Genomic DNA, 20,960 nt, shown 5'->3' with positions numbered 1-20,960 from the left:
GAAATAAACAAGAACAGCACCTCATTGCCACGGAGCCAACTCTGTAGGACAACAACAGGAGCTGCCAGAAATCCAAGCTGGATTGAGAAGAGAGCGAGCGTGGGAGGAAGGATGGTCACTGTTGACCTCAGAGGAATCTTGGCTGGAAGCAGAGAATACCAGAAAGCTGGACTTGTGGTTTATTAATTATCAAAGATATTTGACTGTTTAGCTCACAGCAAATAATGTATAACACGGGGAAGAATGGGAATTCTAGAACGCACCCTTGTGCTCATGCAGAACATGAACAAAGGGTAAGAGGTGGTCATTCGAACAGAATAAGGGGACACTGCCTGGTTTAAAAGTAGGACAGATGGATCAAGGTTATATGCTCTTGCCATCCTTGTTCAAACTGTATGCTGAGCAGATAACCAGAGAAGCTGGACTAAAGGAAGAACACAGCATCAGGATTGGAGAAAGTCTCATGTACAACCTGTGCTACACACATAACATAACTTTGCTTACTGAAAACAAGGAGCACTCGAATCACTTGCTGACGAAAAACAAAGACTCTAACCTTCAATATGGATGACCAAAAAAAAAAAAAATCCTTACAGCCGTACCAATAGAAGACATCATGATAAAAGGGGAAAAGATTCAGGCATCAGAAGTTCAAAAATAAACAATCTTATCGTGGTGAAGGAGAGGGGTAAAAGTAGAGACACCAAGCCCATCTGAGGATAATTGGACATTCCTACACAGGGCTTCGAGGAAGAGAAGATACATCCAGGGGCAGTTGAGCACTGACGAAACACACAAAACTCCTCGAGTTATTTAATCCTTCCTCCCCCCATTATTATGATCTCAGTCCTACCTCACAAATCCTGCTAGACTGGGGCACATACACTGCTACAGATGAGAGCTTTCAATATATGGAATTCAGGATAGGAGAACCCCCTTAGAAACAGTAATCGGAGTAATGATTCCAGGAAGGTAGGGGGAGGAAGGTGGGGAAGGGGGAACAAATAGCAATGATGGGGGCATAACCCCCCCTGGAGGGGGATGAATAGCCCTCAAGGATAGCTGAAGGGATAGTATAGGCTATGTAAGACATATAGAAATAATAATACATGAAGGATTCACGGGGGTGGTAGGGTGGATGAAGGTGGGAATAAAGAGCTGATATCAAAGGTTCCAGAAGAAAGAATGTTTTGAAATTATTGATGCCAACATTTCTATATGTCCACTTGATATAATGGATGTATGAATTGTTATGTAAGAACCCCAATAAAATGATTTATTATTTTAAAAGGGGGGTGTATTGAAGTCATCAAAGATTTCATTTTATTTGGCTCCCCATCAACCCTCCCGAAAACAGCAGTCAAGAAATCCAAGGACCAGATTGTATTGGGCAACTCTTCTGCATGAGACCCATTTAAAGAGCAAAATGTCATTTTGAGGACTTAGGAGTGCCTGACCTCCTTAGCTGTGGTGTTTTCAATGGGCTCATATGCATGCTGAGGCTGGACAACAAATAAGGAAGAGTAAAGAATTGATAATGATTTGAATTATGATATTTGCAAAGAATGGTGAAAGTACCATGGACTACCACACCAAGTCTCTTGGAAATAGAGCCAGAATGCTCAGTAGAAGCAGGGATGGCGAGACGTCTCCTCACATACCTTGGGCAGTACTATAGCGGATCCGTGAAAAAGAAGACCCGCAAGGAGATGGGTTGGCACAGTGGCTGCAACAACGGGCTCAAACATACCAAGAATTGGAAAGTTGGTGCAGGACCGGGCAACCTTTAATTCTGTAGTGCCCATGGGGACCAAGAGTTGGAACCGACTCAGCAGCACCCAACAACGAAAGCTGGGTGCCCTCGTATTTTCTTTCTCTTCATGTGCGTGCAAAAGCTGGACATGAGTAATCAGGAAGACCAGAGAGAAAGCGATGCCTTTGAATTGTGGGGTTGGCACAGACTATTGAAAATAATACGAATCCCCAATAAAATGATTTAAAAAGAAGAAGAAATATGACTGCGAGAACCAGATCTATCCTGGAAGCAGTAGTATATCCAGAATGCTCCTTAGAACTGAGGCCGGTGAGACGTTTTCCATGCACCTTGGATGCGTGAGAAAGCCGTATCAGTCCCCGGAGAAGGACTGGTAGGTGTCTGGAGTGGCTTGGAACGCTGAAAGAATCCCCATCGAGGCGCGTTTTGTAATCCAAGTGCGTTTTTAGGAAGGGCAGGAACGGTCCAGGTTTCACAGCCTCAAAAGGAGACGCGCTATTTCTGGAAAGCGTGCCCAGCCTCGGGGGAGCTGTGCTGGGGTTCACGACTGGGCACCAAAAACCGCGCCGAAAGGAACCCAAAAGTAAGAAACTGGGGAATCCGCGTGCACCCTGCCCCTCTTCGACCCGCCCCCTGGCTGGAGGAGGTGTGGTGGCAGGTCTGGGTTGACCCTATTGGCTGAGTTAGGCCCACCTGTGAGGTTACTAAGGCGGGTGTGCCCAAGGTATTGGTTTTACCTGGGTTTAGGGCAGTGAGTCTCAACCTTCCTAATGCCCCGACCCCTTAATTCTCTTCCTCGTGTTGTGGTGACCCCCAACCATAAAATTATCGTCGTTGCTACTGCATAACTGTAAGGTTGCTACTGTTACGAATCGTCATGTAAATATCTGGTGTGCAGGATGTATTTTAATTGTTACAAATGGAACATTAAACATAAAGCATAGTGATTAATCACAAAACAATATGTAATTATGTAATGTGAATGGTCTTTGGTGACCCCTGTGAGATGGTTGTTTGACCCCCCCAAAGGGGTTGCGACACACAGGTCGAGAACCCTGGCCTAGGGGGTCCTAGTCTGGGTATGCTCAATTCTGGATTTCTCCCATAGGTGTCTAATGGGGTGACTGATTTTTTTCCAACCTCCTCTATGGGGACCTTTGCAGGCATGGAGGGACAGCCCACTCCTTTGTCCCTAAGCCGGCTACCTAACAGGACTGCTTTGCATCATAGTAGAAAGTCAGCAAAAGAGAGGGAGATGCTTAAGAAGATGGGTGACCATAGCAATGAGCTCAAACAGCAGTGCTTGCGGGAATGAAGCAGGATTGGATGGTATTTCATTCCTTTGTATGTGTCCCATTGAGTTGGGACCCACTAGACAGCACCTACCAACGACAACTAGGTATCTTATTTAGACATGAGGGGTAAAACGAGGTCCCTTTCCCCAAGAACTTGGGGATTACTGAAAGAGATCCTTTATTAGTGCCCCTTTTCCAAGTGAGGAGACTGCCTTTATGGAACTGAATGCTAGTCCAGAGTCATACGGATGTCTTGGGAAGCTGCATCCCTAAGGAGACGGAAGGACCCATGATGGTGCCATGGTTAAACACTCAACTGGTAACTAGAAGGTGGTGGTTGGACCCATCTCGCAGCTGAGGAAGAAAAGACCAGGCCATTACAGCCTTGGAACCCCCAGGCCACAGTTCTACTCGGTCACACCAGGCCGCTGAGTCAAAAATCCACGCAACAGTACCGAACAACCAGGAGACTGACTTGCTGTAGCCATACCCCAGCCACTGCCAACTCTGGATCCCCATGCACACCGGTTTCCTCAACCTGAAGGATCATTAACGTTTGGGCAGGAGTTGTTTTGATAGAGGGGAACGGTTCCATGTATCGGAGCCCTCTGGCACGTAGTTAGATGCTCGGCTGGTAAGTTTGGCTGGTAGCTGAACGCTGGTGGCTCACCCTTTTGCTGCCCCCCAGTAGAACGCTGCAGGAGTCTGCTTCCTTAGAGTTGTACAGCCATGGAAAGCCTATGAGGTGGAATCGACTGGAGTTTTGTGTAGACTCTGTGCATTCTAGACTGTTGAGCAGCATCCCTGACCTTTACTCATTAGATGCCAGTAGCATTATCCCCTTGAACTTGACTTGTGACAACCAACAATATCTTCAGACATTGCCAAATATTCCCTGAAGAGTAGCAAGGGTGGCAAAAATCACCCCCAGTTGAAAACCACGGGTGTCTGCTTGTTCTCTCAGCAACCTGAGGTGTCTGGGGCTTAACAAATGTGGGGGGCATGATAACTTTGAGCAGAGAAGCCATGAAGTGGCCGAGGTTTTTGAAAAGTTTATTTGATTAAGCAAATGAAGACTGAAAAGAAGGAAAGGCAAATGAGATCAGAGAGAAGAAAGAGATAGAAATGGACGAAGAGAAGATGCTCACAGGAACTTGCCCTTGAGTTACTCAGCTCACAACACACTAACAAAGTCTTCACGAGCTCTCAGCCTACCGCCACTCCCTGGCTAAGAAATGCTGGGACACTTAGCAAGCTATCTTAGCCAGTTTGGTGAAAATATTTTTCCCTTTCACAGCATGATTCCATGTATGACCTCTCAGAACTGGCTAGTTGCAATAAAGTACACTTCAGAAATGTCAAGCTCGTTGAGTGTGTTCTTGAGTCAATTCCAACTCATAGTGACCCAGTAGGACATAGTCTAAATGCCTCAAAGGATCTCCTAGGATGTGATCTTTATAGATTCCGAAGAGGACATGGAACAAGGGTTATCATTGCTGATGTCAGATGGATCTTGACTCAAAGCAGAGAAAACCAGAAAGATGTTTACTTGTGCTTTATTGACTGTGCCAAGACATTCACCATGGTTACAGTGGATCAAACGAACTATGGTTAACTTTGAGAAAAATAGGAATTCCAGAACACTTCATTGTGCTCATAGGGAACGTGTAGATGGATCGAGAGGCAGTTGTGCCAATGGAATAAAGGAATACTGCATGGTTTAAAATCAGTAAAGGTTGCATCAAGTTTGTATCTTCTCACCACATTTATTCAATCTATGTTGAAGAACGAGGCATCAGAGTGGAAGGATTATTAACAGTCACACGCAGTCACATGCAGGTGATGCCCCCTTACTTGCGGAAAGTGAGGAGGACTTGAGGCACTTGCTGATGAAGATTGCTGATGAAGGTGAGGATCACTGCCTTCAGAATGGAATACAACTCATGTAAAGAAGACAAAAATACTCACAACTGGACCAATAGGTAACAGCTTCATAAATGGAGAAAAGATTGAAGTTGTCAAGAATTTTGTCTTGGTTGGATCCACAGTCAATGCTCATAGAAGCAACAGTCAAGAGATGAGATGAAGCATCGCTTTGGGTAAGTCTGCTGCACAAGACCTTTTTAGAGTAGATGTCACTTTGAGGGCTAAGGTGCACCTGACCCAAGCCGTGGTATTTTCAATGGCCTCACATGCATGTGAAAGTTGGACATTGAATATGGAAGACTAAGGAAGAACCGATGTATTTGAATTGTGGTGCTGGAGAAGAGCATACTATGGACTACCAAAAAAAACCCAAACCAATCTATCCTGGAAGAAGTCAGGCCAGAGCGCCCCTTGAGGCAAGGATGGTGAGATTTCATCTCCAGTACTTTGAACATGGTGTCCGGAAAGACCAGTCCCTGGAAAAAGGACGTGCTTGGTAAAGTCGAGGGGCAGTGAAGAAGGGGAAGCCATCAAGGAGATGATTGACACAGTGGCTGCAAAAAAGGGCTCAATCAGAAGCGCATTGGGAGGCTGGTCCAGGACCAGGCAGTGTTTTGTTCCATGACATTGATTACGTGCCGGGCTCTGCGTCACTACGCCCTGTGTTTATTTCCTCTGCATTTTCTACCCCTTCCTGCTTTCTCTTCTTTGCTTTGGGAGAAATGCTGTTATTTTTTATCTCATATAATGTATGATCATAAACAATGCATTTCTTTCAGGTGCTACTGTTCATTTTATGGCCATTTATTATTTGTCTGAAAGCTGTTTAGGGTTAGAACAGTGTTTTAGGGCCATAGCCCCAGGGGCTCATCTAGTCTCCATCAAACCAGTAAGACTAGTCTTTTTTGTTTGTGAATTTGAGTTTTTGTTCTATATTTGTCTCCTGCTTTGATGTGATCTCAGAGCAGTTTGTCCTCATAGCTGCGTAGCATCTAACTCTGGTCTCAGGTTGTGTCGCTGTGGTTCATGGGGTCATTAGACCCTTGGATTAGTTGTTGTCTTGAGTCTTTGTTTATATCACTCTGCTTCGGGTGGAAAGAGATCAGCAGTTGTACCTTAGGTAGCTGCTTGCACGCTTTTAAGACACCGGACACGACTCTCAAAAGTAGGATGCAGGACTTACAGCCTAGAAAAAACCCTATGGGGCAATTCTACTTTGTTCTATAGGGTTGTTTAGAATCCGAATAGATTTGACTACAACAGGTTTTAATGATCACAAGCATTTATTCATGAGTACGTGTTTGTTAGTGCCTGTCTATTGTCTTTGGTGAAGTGTCTGTTCTTATCCTTCGCCCATTTTTTAATCGTATTGTTTGTCCTGTTGTTGTTAAGGGATTACAGAGATTAGGTCCCGGTCAGATATGTCACAGCCAAAAATGTTTCCTAGTCTGTATACTCTCTCTACTCTTTGTTATAGTCATTTGATAGCTAACTGTTTAAGTTTTAGGAGATTCCACGTGTCCACTAGAAAAGTTAGTTTTCTACTGTTTCTAAATTTTTCAGTATGTATTTCTATTTATGCCATATATTAGCATTAACCCTACCATGATCTTTATCGTTTTTCCTACCATGATCTTTATCGTTTTCAGTTTTACGTTTATGTCTTTAATCTATGTAAAGTTAATTTTTATCTATTGTGTGAGGTATGACTCCTGTTTCAGTTTTCTACAAATAAACATAACGTTTGGCCAGCACCATTTGCTGAGAGAATGTCTCTTCCCCCTCTTCATGAACACTGCTCCTTTGCTGAAGTTCAGCTGTTCATAGATGGATGAATTTTATGTTTGGTTTCTCAATTCATTGTACTAATGTCAGGCTATTTTGGCTACTGTGATGCTGAGATCAGGTAGTGTGCGGTCTCTTACTCTGTTCTTCAATAATATACTTATCCAGGGCTGTTTTCCTTTCCACATAAAGATGATGCTCAGTTTTCCCTTGTCTTTAAAGAATGGTGTTGAAGTTTGCATCAGGTGTGCACTATATTTATAGATTGCTTTGAGTAGTATTGACATTCTCACAGCACTGTCTTATCCATGAGCATGTTGTCTTTTCACACTTATGTAAACTTCTTTTGGTTTCTTATAGATCTATTTGTACAGGATTTTATACCTCTGGTTAGATTTATTCTTAAGTATATGTGTTGGAATTGACTTCGTGGCAGTGAGTTTAGTTTTGGATTTTATCTTTGTGGGGGGAAGGCACTATTGTAAATAGTATTGTTTCCCTGATTTCTTTCTCGAAGTTCTCTTTGTGGCATAGAGGAATCCAACTGATTTTTGTATCCTGCTTCTTTGTTAAATTATTCTATTAGTCCCAGTAGCTTTCTGGTGCAATCTGTGAGATCTTTCTATGTATACTACAATATCATCTGTGAGTGGGGATCATTTTACCTCTTCCTTACCAAACTGAATGCCTTTTATTTAATTGTCTTCCCTTATTGCTGTAATGAGAACTTCCAGTACAATGTTGAATAAAAGTGGGGATAAAGGACACCCTAATCTAGTTTCTGTTCCCAAGGGAAATGCTTTTTCAGTCTCTCACCATTGAAAACCATGTTGGCTGTTGTTTTTGTATAAATGCCTCTTATTATGTTGAGGAATTTCCCTTTCATGCTTGAGAGTCTTTTAATCAAAAATAGGTGTTGTACTTTATTGAATGTTTTTTGCTGTGTTACTTGAGATGTGATTCTTTAAATTTATATATTGAATTGCATTGATTAGTTTCTAATATTAAATCCTACTTGTTCATGATGTATTATTTTTTATATGCTGTTGAACTCTATTGGCTAGAATGTTGTTGAGAACTTTTGTTCTCATGAACCAATCTATGTTCATGAGAGATATTGGCCTGTACATTTGTGTGTGTCACACCTTTGCCAAACGACGTTTTTAAGGGTTGTTACAAACCAGAAGATACTTGACTGAAACAGGTTTTAATGATCACGTGTTTGGTTAGTGCCTGAACATCTTCTTTGGTGAAGTAGATGTTTGTATCCTTTGCCTGTTTTAAAAACTGTATTGTTTGCCCTGTTGCTGTTGAGTTAATGCTACTTATTCTTAGAGTAAATTCAAGTCCCTTCCTTTTCTTTGCTCTGAAATTGTTTGAATTCTGCACTGAAACACTTTGGGCGAAGGTTTGTGGTCAGGAGATATTTTGGTTTGAGGCTGTTGCTGTTTGAAATTACCTTTTCAAATCTTTTCTTTTTTTACAGATCTGCGTTTTTCTCACTCCATTTGTATTAGTTTACGTAGGTCACGTGTTTTTGGAAATTTGTCTATTTCCTCTTTGTTTTCAAATTGGTTGGAGCACATTTTTTCATCGTATTCTGGTATGATCCTTTTATGTTGGGTGGTCTTGTTTATTACAGGTGGTCTCATTTCTTATTTGGGTTGTTTGCTTCTTCTCCAGCTGTTCTTTTGTCAGTTTGGCCAGTAGTTTGTTTGTTTTATTGATCCTTTCAATAAATCTACTTTGGGACTTGTTGTGTCTGTCTATTGCCTTTCTGTTCTCTGTTTCATTTATCTCTGTTCTAATATTTCTTCCTTCTTTCTGGTGACTGTGAACTTCTTTTGCTGCTCTGTTTCTAGTTGTCCATGTTGTAGGGTTAATGCTTTAATTTTGGACTTTTTTTTAACAGTTTAAAAGTTTTTTCAATTTGATGGGGTTTACATTTCAGATCATCAACTTTATATTCAATAATGTAAACTACTGCTCAAACGCCCCATTAATTTATCCTTCATCCACTCCTAGATTTCTCTTCTCCCTCTTGTTACTACTGTTTTCCATTTCACCCAAAATAACACCTGTCAAGTACTGTGGACTACCAAACGAATCAACAAATCTGTTGTGGAAGAAGTATAGCCAGAATGCAACTTGAATGTCAGGATGTTGAGACTTTATTTTGTGTGCTTTGGACTAGTTATCAGGCGAGACCAGTCCTTGGAGAAGGACATCATGCTGAGTAGAGGGCAGCGAATTAAAGGAAGACCCTCCATAGATGATCTGACACAGAGACTGCCACACTGGCTTCAAATATAAGAACTAAGAACAATTGGGAAGATGCCCCAGTACCACGTGGTGTTTCATTCTCTTGTACAGAGGATCACTATGAGACAGAGCTGCCTCCGTGGTACCTAGCAACAACATTATAATTTTGAGATCAAGATTAATATAAAAATTTTAATAAAATTCAACTGGTCATTTTCCCCAATCACTGAAGCTTTGCACATGTTTTATGCTGTCCCACACAAAACAACAGGTTTTACATAGATCAGGTTTTAGATCCACAGGTTTTAGATGGATCATCCCAATTTTACATTCGGGAAGCCCTAAAAGATGAGCAAAGCAAGGGAAGACAGTTATCCCTGATAAATGAGGCAATTGTGGCCGAAATCCACAACCTGGTGGAAGAAGACCATACATAGGATTACCATTGGTAATGCCTGATGAAGTTGGAATCCAAAATGCTGCATGGAGATCAGCTATCCCAAAGAGCTGAACTTTCCATCAGTCTTTTAGGCAATATTGAAGCTAATGAAGACAATTTTATAAAATGAATCTGTGGGTGAGTCATGGATTTACTAATATGACAGAGAGAACGGTCCAATCAAAAAAGTGGCCTCCAAGGTGATGTACTGAGCCAGTTAAATTCAAGGCGCAGACAGTTCAGAAGATTGTGGCAACTGCTGTTTTAAAATTTTTTATTCCAAAGCAAGTAATCGTGGACTACTTTCTCAAAGGACTAAGAATAACCTTGGAGGCTTCCTGGGAAGAAGTTTTATTTATTTATTTAGCATTTTATTGGGGGCTTGCACAACTCTTATCACAATCCATACATACATCCATTGTATCAAGCACATTTGTACATTTGTTGCCCTCACCATTTTCAAAACATTTGCTATCTGCTTGAGCCCTTGGTATCAGCTCCTCATGTCCCCCCCTCCCTCCCCGCTCTCCCTCCCTCAGGAACCCTTGATAATTTATAAATTATTATTTTGTCATATCCTACACTGTCCAATGTCTCCCTTCACCCACTTTTCTGTTGTCCATCCCCCAGGGAGGAGATTACATGCAGATCCTTGCAATCAGTTCCCACTTTCCACCCCATCCACCCTCCATCCTACCAGTATTGTTACGCTACCACTGGTCCTGATGGAATCATCTGTCCTGGATTCCCTGTGTTTCCAGTTTCTATCTGTACCAGTGTACATCCTCTGCTCCAGCCAGATTTGTAAGGTAGAATTGGGATCATGATAGTGGGGGTGAGGGGGGTAGAAGGAAGCATTTAGGAACTAGAGGAAAGTTGTGTGTTTCATTGTTGCTACACTTCATCTTGACTGGCTCATCTCTTCCTCATGACCCTTCTGTAAGGGGATATCCAGCTGCCAACAGATGGGCTTTGGGTCCCCACTCCACACTCCTCCTCATTCATAATGATTTGATTTTTCATTCTTTGATGCCTGATACCTGATCCCTTGAACACCTCATGATCACACAGGCTGGTGTGCTTCTTCCATGTGGGCTTTGTTGCTTCTGAGCTAGATGGCCGCTTATTTACCTTCACATCTTCAAGACCCTGAATGCTACATCTTTTAATAGCTGGGCACCATCAGCTTTCTTCGCCACATTTTCTTATGTACCCACTTTGTCTTCAGCGACCGTGTCAGGTGGACAGGTTGGATTCCACCCTATACATTCACAAATCAAACTGCCACGGTGGACTTAAGCTCACTGCCACATAGTCCATTTGGATCAGCGCTCCACTACACAGGGTTTTTGCGAGAGTCCATCTTAAGGGAGCTGACAGCCACGTCTTTCTCCTATCGAGCAGCTGGTGGTTTGCAGTGCTGACCTCTGAGCTGGCCACTCAACCTAGCCCACAGCACCCCGAGGCTCTCATCCTGCAGGCTAAGTTCCCTTCCCACTGAACCACTTACCATTTCATGAACATACTGCGCTTGTTTCATTGACGTATGGTGCTCCCCTGACTGAGTTGCCCTCCTCTCCTCTCCCCATCGGTGGCGGTTTGATTGTTGTGAACTTGACCCTGTGTGAACGTGTAGGGGTGAAGGAGTCCAACCTGCCAGCCAGATGGCAGCCCTATGACACCTCCTTGCAAGTGTCTCCTTTTCTTTAAGAGACACACTGGGAATGTCTTCCTCTCTTGTCCTTCCTCCTGTCTGTCTACTTCCAGGGGTGTCCCCATGCGGGCTGCCGACCTGGAGAGCTGTCAGTGCCCGGCCCTGTTCCCACCAATCTTGTAGTCACATGACGCTGCACCCATTGGCCCGTGATCTCTGCTTCCCACTTCATGTTTCTGCATCATCAGCCTGCCACTACTTGAGTCTGAAGAGGGCTTGGGGTTATAATCCATCCCATGGACTTGAGTTGGACTGGGCTAGGGTGCCTTTTTGGTACAAATTTACCTTTTGCTATAAAGTTCTTTCTTTTTTAAAAAAATATTTTATTAGGGGCTCATTACAACTCTTATCATAATCCATACATACATCAATTGTGTCAAGCACATTTATACATTCATTGCCCTCATCATTCTCAAAATATTTGCTCTCCACTTAAGCCCTTGGCATCAGCTCCTCATTTCCCCCTTCCCTCCCCCTCCCTCATGAACCCTTGATAATTTATAAATTATTATTATTTTGTATAAAGTTATTTCTTATACATATATGTCTTACTGGTTTTGTTTCTCTGGCAACCCAGTCTAGCACACCATCTGATAAGCTCCTGCCATCCTTCGATATTCAGCCTAGATATTGCTATTTTAAGAAGAACCTGTGATTTCCTAGGATGGAAAAGTTATCCTTTCCTGTCTACTGCCTTTTCTCAGTGGTGGTGTACACTCCTTATATCAAGTCACATATATATGTATACATATATATCATATTTTAGCTCTTCTAGAGATGCTGAAGGGCAGGGTCTGAATCTTACTCTGTACTCTCCCAGTGAATCACATGTGTTTGAGTGCAAGAACCCATCAGGGATGACAGGGTTGAACACTAGTAACAAATGTGTAGCAACCCTAGCTCAGTGAGCAGAGCCTCCTTCTGAAGGAGGCATGGGGACCTTCCCAGCTGTACTCATTTGGAATAATTGGGTGTGGAGGTAAAGCCGACGGGAATCTCCTTTGCATAGTACTTTCATGATTCGCTGTAGCAGAAGGTGGTAACCGTCTTCTAGACAGATCAGCAGAGTCCCAGGAAGAAATGATTCCGTGTACCTTGTTCAGATGCAGCACCTTGGAGCATCGCTGTGTGTGGCCCATCTTTCTCCCTAACTCTTCAGAGACTTTATGACTCCAATACCCAGCACAGTGCCCAAACTCAGAGCCCAGTTTATGCCAAAAGAATCCATGAGTTCAATAATGGTTTCCTTCTCTGCCCCCTTGGCTAATTTAAGCCTTTTCCTTGGAAAAGTTTTCAAGTGCTATTCACCTTTCTGGCCACACAGCCAGACTACGATCTTACTTTTCTCTGTCTTAGTATAATCCTTCTCAGGATCATTGATTGGATGTTTAGCCTATGTTACCGTGCAGTACTGTTTGCTTCTAAAGGCATGTCTTTCCCCCGGCTCGATTATAAACTCTCTTGGAGCTGGGACCATGTGTTATAATATAACTGCCTCCCACGGTGTCTTACATCTAGTAGGACCTCAGTGCTGTAAATTGTCGGTCATGTGTCCCACGGTTGTGGTGCATCTTGCCATGTCCACAGCAGACTGAAACACTCTTGAGATAGTTTTTTAAGTAGTAGGTTTTTCCAGGATTCCAATGTCCCTGGTCTCTCTTCCCATTCATTACAAGTTCTGCGTCTTATTTCATAACAAAATATTCCTAAAGATGTCTTAGCAATAGCAGGTAAAACCACTTCAAAAGATATGTATGCTAAAACCTTTTAATTTGGGCTGCTCACCTTATAATTAAGTCCCAGGAAGACAGCATATAAACATCTTTATAAGACTATTGATGACCTAACATGGTAATTATCCATGTGGCTTAGCATTAACTCAGGAAATACAAGCTCCAGGTTTTCTTGCGAGCATAAGGAGGCTGGTCCCAAATTAAGGGATAAGAGTAAGAATCGCTATTGAGTTACCTACATGATAGTTTATTTAATTCTGAAAACAAGTTTGTCAGGTTAATAACATTTTACCCCATTATAAATGGGTAAAATGGAGCTGAGAGATTGTATCATTTACCCCAGGTCACCCCCTGAATAATAAATAGATGATTCTATTTCTTCGGCCTGTGTGACTCTGAATCCTGTACTCTTTCTAGCATGTTACACTCCCTCTGAAAAACATATTTGGCTCGGTCTATTTCTGATAAGAGAGTTAATAATAACTAACATATACCCAATGTGCACTTGAATGTTTATACCAGTGATCGTACTTGATCATTACAAGTAAGATAAGCTGTACAGTTTTGATTGCTGGTTTGCTGATGCAGAAACTAATGGTCAGAAAGTTTAGCTTCCCTAACATCAATCAGTGAGAATATTAGAACCCGACCATGTTGGTGCTAGGTGCCATCGAGTCGGTTCTGACTCACAGTGACCCTAAAACACCAAAACAAAATCCTGGGCATAGGTATTGCAACTCTCAGATCGTGTTATTTCTACATCCGCCTTGTAGGAAGAGAATTTTATTTCTGATTTTTCTAGTCTAACATTTTATCTAATGACACTTTCCCATAACACAAGTCTAAGCATCAATTTACAGATTATCTACAGTTGCTTGCTCGCTACAACAGAGCTGAGTAGTTATTACATAGACCATTGGTCCTGCAAAAGCCAAGACTACACAGCATGTGACCTATCTCTATAGCAAAAATGTTCTGGTGTGCTTCTGCCCTTACCAGTTGAATTATACACTGGCCAACCAATCATATCTGGTTCTAAACTTATGTGTGTCCATTGTGTTTACTATTATATGTATATAATTAAATCTTGTATAAACCACTGAAATAAAAGTATGAAAATAAATAACTATTTCTAGGAAAACTAAGTTAAGATCCTTGAAAAGATTACATAACACAAGTCATTAAACAATGCTATTAAGCCAAGTATGAGCAAAAGAGTTGTATAAGATCAGATTGGGGACCAAGGGGTGTTGGAGTACTGGACAGATCTTGACAATTTTACCTACAGAGACCCTTGGAAACATCTTTAAGGAAACTGACATTGGAACTTGTAGATAGTGATTTGTAGGTGGGGTTTATGTATGGGAGGTGCTGTAGAACTAGATCGCAGATCCACACGAAAGACAGTGAAAGCACACTTGTCCTTTTTGAAACAATATATTCTCTAACTACCATGTGATAAAACTAGAAGTCAACAGTTTACATAGATTTCCTCCTCTTCTCATAACCACTGATCTTTGTCTTGATATATTTCACCAAGTAGGAGCGCCCAATAGCTGTCCTTTTGTGCGTGGTTCATTTCACTTCATGTAATGTTTCCAAGGTCCAGCCATCTGGTGGCGTGTATCAGGACGTCATTTCTCTCTGCAGCTGAGAAGACCTAATTTTTTATAGGAGCAAACAAATCAAACGAACATCTTGACAGTCTTACACTTCTGGTTATATATGGACAGCTTAAACATATGCTCTCATAGATCGCTAATGTGACCGTTCATCATTTTAAGTTATTAGCCTACAGTGACAAAGTGAAACAGATAAAAACAAGAGCAGAGGAGGGAGATCAACATTCCATTCCCTTTGGGAAGACGGAACACCCTTGTTGAGCTGAGAAAACGTAATTCAGAATGTTTGCCGAAGAAGATCTATCAAGGTGTAATTTGGTTCATACTAGAATGTCTCTAGATTTGGATGGTGCAGATATGACAGAAGTAGAAATGTGAGAGGGTGAAAGGAGATGGTTAGAAAGTCAGTCAACAGTGCTCTAGTTAGGAGCCATCAAGGTGGTTCCAACTCATAGGGACCCGATGACCAACTGCCCGGTCCTGCACCATCTTCATTGTTCCTATGTTCAGCTAATTGCTGCAGCCACTGTGTCAGTCAGCTCCTTGAGGGCCTTCCTCCTTTTCCTCCCTCTACTTTCTCCAGGGATTGGTCTCTCTTCTGACAACATGTCCAAAGTCGGATAGAGGAAATCTTACCATCCTTGCCTCTCAGGGGCATTCTGGCTGTATTTTTTTCCCAGATAGATTTGCTTGTTCTTGTGGCAGTCCATTGGTACTTTCAGATTCTTCTCCTACCACAATGCAAATGTACTGGTTCTTTAGTCCTCCATATTCAGCGTCCAACTTTCACATGCATATGAAGCCATTGAAAATACCATGGCAAAAAAAAAATACCATGGCTCGGTCAGGGGCACCTTAGTTCTCAAAGTAACATCTTGTTTTTCAATACTCTACAGAGGTTTAGTGCAGCAGATGTACCCAAGGCCATCCTTCAACTGATCTCTTAACTGTTGCTTCCATGAGCATTGACTGTAGATCCAACCAAGACAAAATCCTTGACAACTTCAATCTTTTATCCATTTATGATGCTGTTATCTATTGGTCCAGTCATGAGGATTGTTGTCTTTACATTGAGTTGTAATCCATACTAAAGGCGGCACTCCTTATCTTTATCAGCAGTCTTCATCAGCAAGTGCCTCAAGCCCTCCTCACCTTCAGCAAGAAAGGGTGTTTGTTGTTGCATAGGTTGTTGTTAGTTGCCTTCAAGTTGACTCAGACTTGTAGCGACCCTATGCACAACAGATTGAAACACTCCAGGGTCCTGGGCCATCCTCAACTGTTGCTATGCCTGAGCCCACTGATGCAGACACTGTGTCAATCTATTTCATGGAGAACCTTTCTCTTTTTTGCTGCCCTTCCACTTTACCAAACATGATATCCTCCTCTGGAGACTGGTCTCTCCTGACAAGTATGTCCAAAGTACACCATCCTTGCCTCTTGTGTTAGTCTGGCTTGACTAGCGAAACAAATTCATAGACCCTCATATATGTATGAGAGAGCTTTATATAAAAATTAATTGTAAAAAAAAAATTAATTGTATATTAAGAAAATGTCCCCAGCTCAGTCCAGATTAAGTCTGGTTTTGCCACCACAACAATACACCTGCTCATGCAGTCATCTCCGTATGGCAGTTTTTGGCAAAAACCAGCCTGCGTCTCTTATCCCGTGTACCTTACTCACCTAAACTCACTCCATGCAACTTATTTTTGTTTCTGTAAATGAAGAGGGACATGAAAGGATAGCGATTTGACAATGTAGAGGAAGTGCAGAAAAAAACAAGGGAGGTGCTGTCAGTCATCCAAACAGATGAGTTTGAAAAATGTTTCCAAGAATGGAATCGCAGATTTGGCAAATGTATTAAGTATAATGGAGAGTACTTTGAAGATGATAAGGTTGTTTTCTTAAAAAAAAAACACATAGCTTTCGGGGGTGGTTCCCATTTTGGGGGCACCTCTTGTAGTTTGGTTTGTCTTTTTAGCAGCCCATATTACTTTTTTCCCCCATATTACTTTTTTGCTCAGCATACAGATTGGATAAGTTTGGTGAGAAGATACAACCCGGAAGCATATCTTTCCTGATTTTAAACTATGTTCTGTTCACACAATTGCCTCTGGATCCATGTGCAGTGTCTGACTGAGCACAATGACGTGTTCTGGGATTCCCTTTCTTCTCAAGGCTGTCCATGTGTGTCTTGGCACACTCAATACAACACAAGTAGACATATTTCTGGTATTCTCTGTTTTCAGCCAAGATCCATCTGACATCAGCAATGATATCCTGATATCCCTGTTTCACATCCTCTTTTGAATCCAGCCTGAATCTCTCTGGCAGTTATCTATCAATGCAATCATTGTTGGATAATCTTCAGCAAAATTTTACTTGTATGTGATATTACTGATATTTTAAACACATTACATAACATCCTCTACAAAAAATATTTTACAAATGAGGAGCTGATATTAAGGGCTAAGTAGATCTAGCAAATGTTTTGAGAATGATGGTGGCAACAAATGTACAAATGTGCTGACACATGGATGTATGTATGGATTGTGATAAGAGCCCCCCAATAAATGATTAAAAATATATTTTACAATCTATTTAGATAAATATCAACTGAGCTCTTGAAAGTTCATGAGCAGCCTTCTAAGGTGCAATTATTGGTCTCTCCCTGACTAAGAGAAAGAAGAGTGATGAAAATCAAAGACACATGGGAACAATTCGTCCAGTGGACTAATGGACCATGCAGGCATCAGTCTCCACGACCTTGAGATCTGGCTACAGCAACCACTGTATTTACCCAAGGACATTGTATATATATAATGACATCTTACCAAGAGAAAGACAACCAAATAATAAAATGGACAAAAAGCTTGAATAGACAGCTCACCAAAGAGGCCACCAAACACTGAAAGTCTACTCAGTGTCATTAGGCATCCCAGATGCAAATCAAAGCTAGAGTGAGATCCCAGTGCGCTCCCACTAGGATGGCTAAGAGGAAAACAGCAAGACCAACCAAAAATTGAGTTGCTGATGAGGATGTGGTGCAGATGCCCAGTGGTTTGGCCCTTGTGGAAAGCAGTGTGGTGGGTCCTCCGAAAACAAAATAGAACTACCAAATGATCAAGCCATTCCATTTCTAGGTATACCAAACCTGTGATAGCAGAGCCTCACAAAGAGACCGTACACCAATGTGCATTGAAGCACTGGTGGTCAAAGTTAGAAGGTGGAAACGAACTGAATGCCCATCACAGACGAATGGATAAGCAAAATGTGCACATACAGACAGCCAGAACCTTACCCAGCTAGGAGGAGAAATGAAGTATTCCTTCATGCAGCAGGAAGAATGGATCTTAAAGACATGCTGAATGAAGCCAACTATGAAAGGACAAATATTGTATGATCTCACTTACAGAAAAAGACAAGCAAAGGCAAATGTATAGAAACAAAAGTGTATTAGTGGCGGAAGAATGATGATGGAAAAATCACTTTGATTAAGGGTCAGGTGGCACAGCTGATGATTGTAAAATTACTGTCAATGAGTTAGACACCAGTAAAAAATTAGACGGGCAAAAGTTGAATGATAGCTATATTTACAACAATGACTTTTTAAAAGGTGTTAATGCTGTGGTGGCTTAAGTGCAACCAAGCACCTCGTGATTTGGTCCCTTGGTTGGGAACTTTAGGGACGTGGTTTCATGGCCTAGCCCATTGACTGCCTCCTAGTTCATTTGCCTGATAATTAAGTCCCAGCCATCAGCAAGCCAGGGTTTTAGTTCCTCAGGGATCTTTACTGGACTTCAACTCTGCTCATGACGGTTCCCTCTTTTCAACGGCTGGATGTAGCTTTTTTTTCCTCTTCTTTCCCTGAGGAAGCTGTCTCACTGGTACTGCCAGCCATCTCCATTGCCAGATGTTTTCTGTTCACTCTTTGTTTTCACGGATGTCTGAAATGCTTGGGAGTGGCCATGGCAGGCGCAACAAGTAGATTCTACTCATCTGGAACAGCAGAAAAAGGACAGTCGCAAATAGGAGGAGGATTTGGAATGTGTGGCTAACTGTCTCCCTGAACTGGCTCCTTGGTCATAAGACCAGAAAAACGGAATGATGGCCGACTACCCTCCCCGAATTTTTCTTTATTAGCTGTAGTCCCTTTTATTTCATCTGTTTATAATCAAACAGAAAAGCAAAGCAGACATCAATGTGTTTGTTTATATGCTAGCATTTTCAAGTCCCTCGTTTGGACACGAGGAGGGCGAGGACAGAGACCCCAACAGGATTGCCGGCCGGCAGTGCACGCACACAGCTTTCTGCTGGCACTAACCAGAGCAGTAGAATTCTTTGCCAGGTGCGTTAGTAAATCATGCAGATAGTTCAGTGATAGAGCAAGACTCTTCTCATCCAGGGGTGTATCGGCCAGCATGGCTCCCATTCACAGGAATAGAGGGGCTCCATCCACCCACGACATGGGCGCATCTGGGTGATCTGCGAGAATTTCAGCGTGCTGAGGCCTCCCGTGCCCAACATGACGTCGAAGGGATATAAAAGAGCTGGTTTGGGCTGGTACTTAAGTCCCAGTCATCATCAAGCCGGGGTTTTAGTCTTTGGCAATCTTGACTGACTTCAACTCTGGTTGTGAATGTGTCCTCCTTTTCAGCACTTAGAACTACTGGTTGTCCCGCTGGAGCTGCCAGCCAGCCATCTCCATTGCCAGGTGTTTTCTGCTCAGTTTGGTTTCCACGTCAACACGTTTCTGTTGCAGACCAGGTTTCTTTCCTGCCACAGCCCCTGTCATCTGGCCGTCTGCAGGTGGCTCCTGCTTGGCTTTTTGAAGTTCTCTCTGTTTCTGCTGAGTGGTGTCCACGTGTTTGAGCTCTCTGCTGTCTGGGACTCCGTCAGCTTCATTTTATCCCAACTGCCGTGATGAGGAAGTCTATCACCCATTTGTCTTTTATGACAAACTACATACTTTGCTTCATAAAGCAGAGGCCCAGGAAAGCACAATACTTTCTCACCCTTCTGGATTTTAAGCTTCGGGTCCTGCTCCGCTCCATTTATAAGTGATTGGCTACCTCCTCCTTCGCCACCCCCCCCCACCGCCCCACAACTGCCCCCTTACTTGCCACCTGACTCATTATTGACATTTTTAAAAAAAAACATTTTATTAGGGGCTCATACAACTCTTATCACAATCCATACATATACATACATCAATTGTATAAAGCACATCTGTATATTTTTTGCCCTAATCATTTTTTTTCTTTTCTTTTTTTACATTTTATTAGGGACTCATAACAACTCTTATCACAATCCACACATATACATATATCAATTGTGTAAAGCACATCCGTACATTCTTTGCCCTAATCACTCTCAAAGCATTTGCTCTCCACTTAAACCCTCTGCATCAGGTCCTCTCTTTTTTTTCCTCCTCCCTCCCCGCTCCCCCCTCCCTCATGAGCCCTTGATAATCCACAGATTGTTATTTTGTCATATCTTGCCCTATCCGGAGTCTCCCTTCCCCCCCTTCTCTGCCGTCCATCTCCCAGGGAGGAGGTCACATGTAGATCCTTGTAATCTGTTCCCCCTTTCCAACCCACTCACCCTCCACTCTCCCAGCATCGCCCCTCACACCCCTGGTCCTGAAGGTATCGTCCACCCTGGATTCCCTGTGCCTCCAGCTCCTATCTGCACCAGTATACAACCTCTGCTCTATCCAGTCCTGCAAGGTAGAATTTGGATCATGGTAGTTGGTGGGAGGAAGCATCCAGGATCTGGGGGAAAGCTGTGTTCTTCATCAGTACTATATCGCACCCTGACTGACCCATCTCCTCTCCTAAACCCCTCTATGAGGGGATCTCCAGTGGTCTACACTTGGGCCGCGGGTCTCCACTCTGCAATCCCCCCTTCATTCACTATGGTATATATATATATATATATATATATAATTATTGACATTTTTGATCCAAGATTCTACAGAAGAATCCTGATTAAAGGTGGGAGAATGTGGGACAGATTTAGAAATTCTCATGGACTCCAGACTTTGTGGAGCCATGAAGGCTGGACAAACACTAGAAACACTAGATGGTCCTGAGACCATCTTTAAACCTTAAACCATACATATCCCCTAAAGCAGTCTAAAACCAGACAATGAATCAGCTTAATTATTAAGCAATGTCAACCTTGAGCATTGTGCTCTTATAAGTCCGATCAACGCAGGGTCAAATTAACAACAGCAACTTGGAAGATTGGACAGGAACCTCGGGGGTAGTGAGGGCGAAAGAACACAAAGGAACAGAGGAGAATGATTACAGAATTCAAAGGGCTTCGTCAGTGTCACTGAATTGTACAAGTGGAAACTTGGATTCCTGTATGCTTTGCTGTGTATCTTCTCAACAGTAACAGTAAAACAA

At 42.5% G+C, this 20,960-nt stretch overlaps 1 pseudogene; it reads right to left on the bottom strand.

The window, feature by feature from the left end:
* Positions 1-18,471: 18,471 nt before the first annotated feature.
* On the bottom strand, positions 18,472-19,682 carry LOC142422598 (mortality factor 4-like protein 1 pseudogene; annotated as a pseudogene).
* Between the last annotated feature and the right edge of the window lie 1,278 nt (positions 19,683-20,960).

This window comes from Tenrec ecaudatus, chromosome 12, assembly GCF_050624435.1.
Source record: "Tenrec ecaudatus isolate mTenEca1 chromosome 12, mTenEca1.hap1, whole genome shotgun sequence".
Classification (NCBI taxonomy): Eukaryota; Metazoa; Chordata; class Mammalia; order Afrosoricida; family Tenrecidae; genus Tenrec; species Tenrec ecaudatus.
This window is presented reverse-complemented; position numbering and strand designations above follow the sequence as displayed.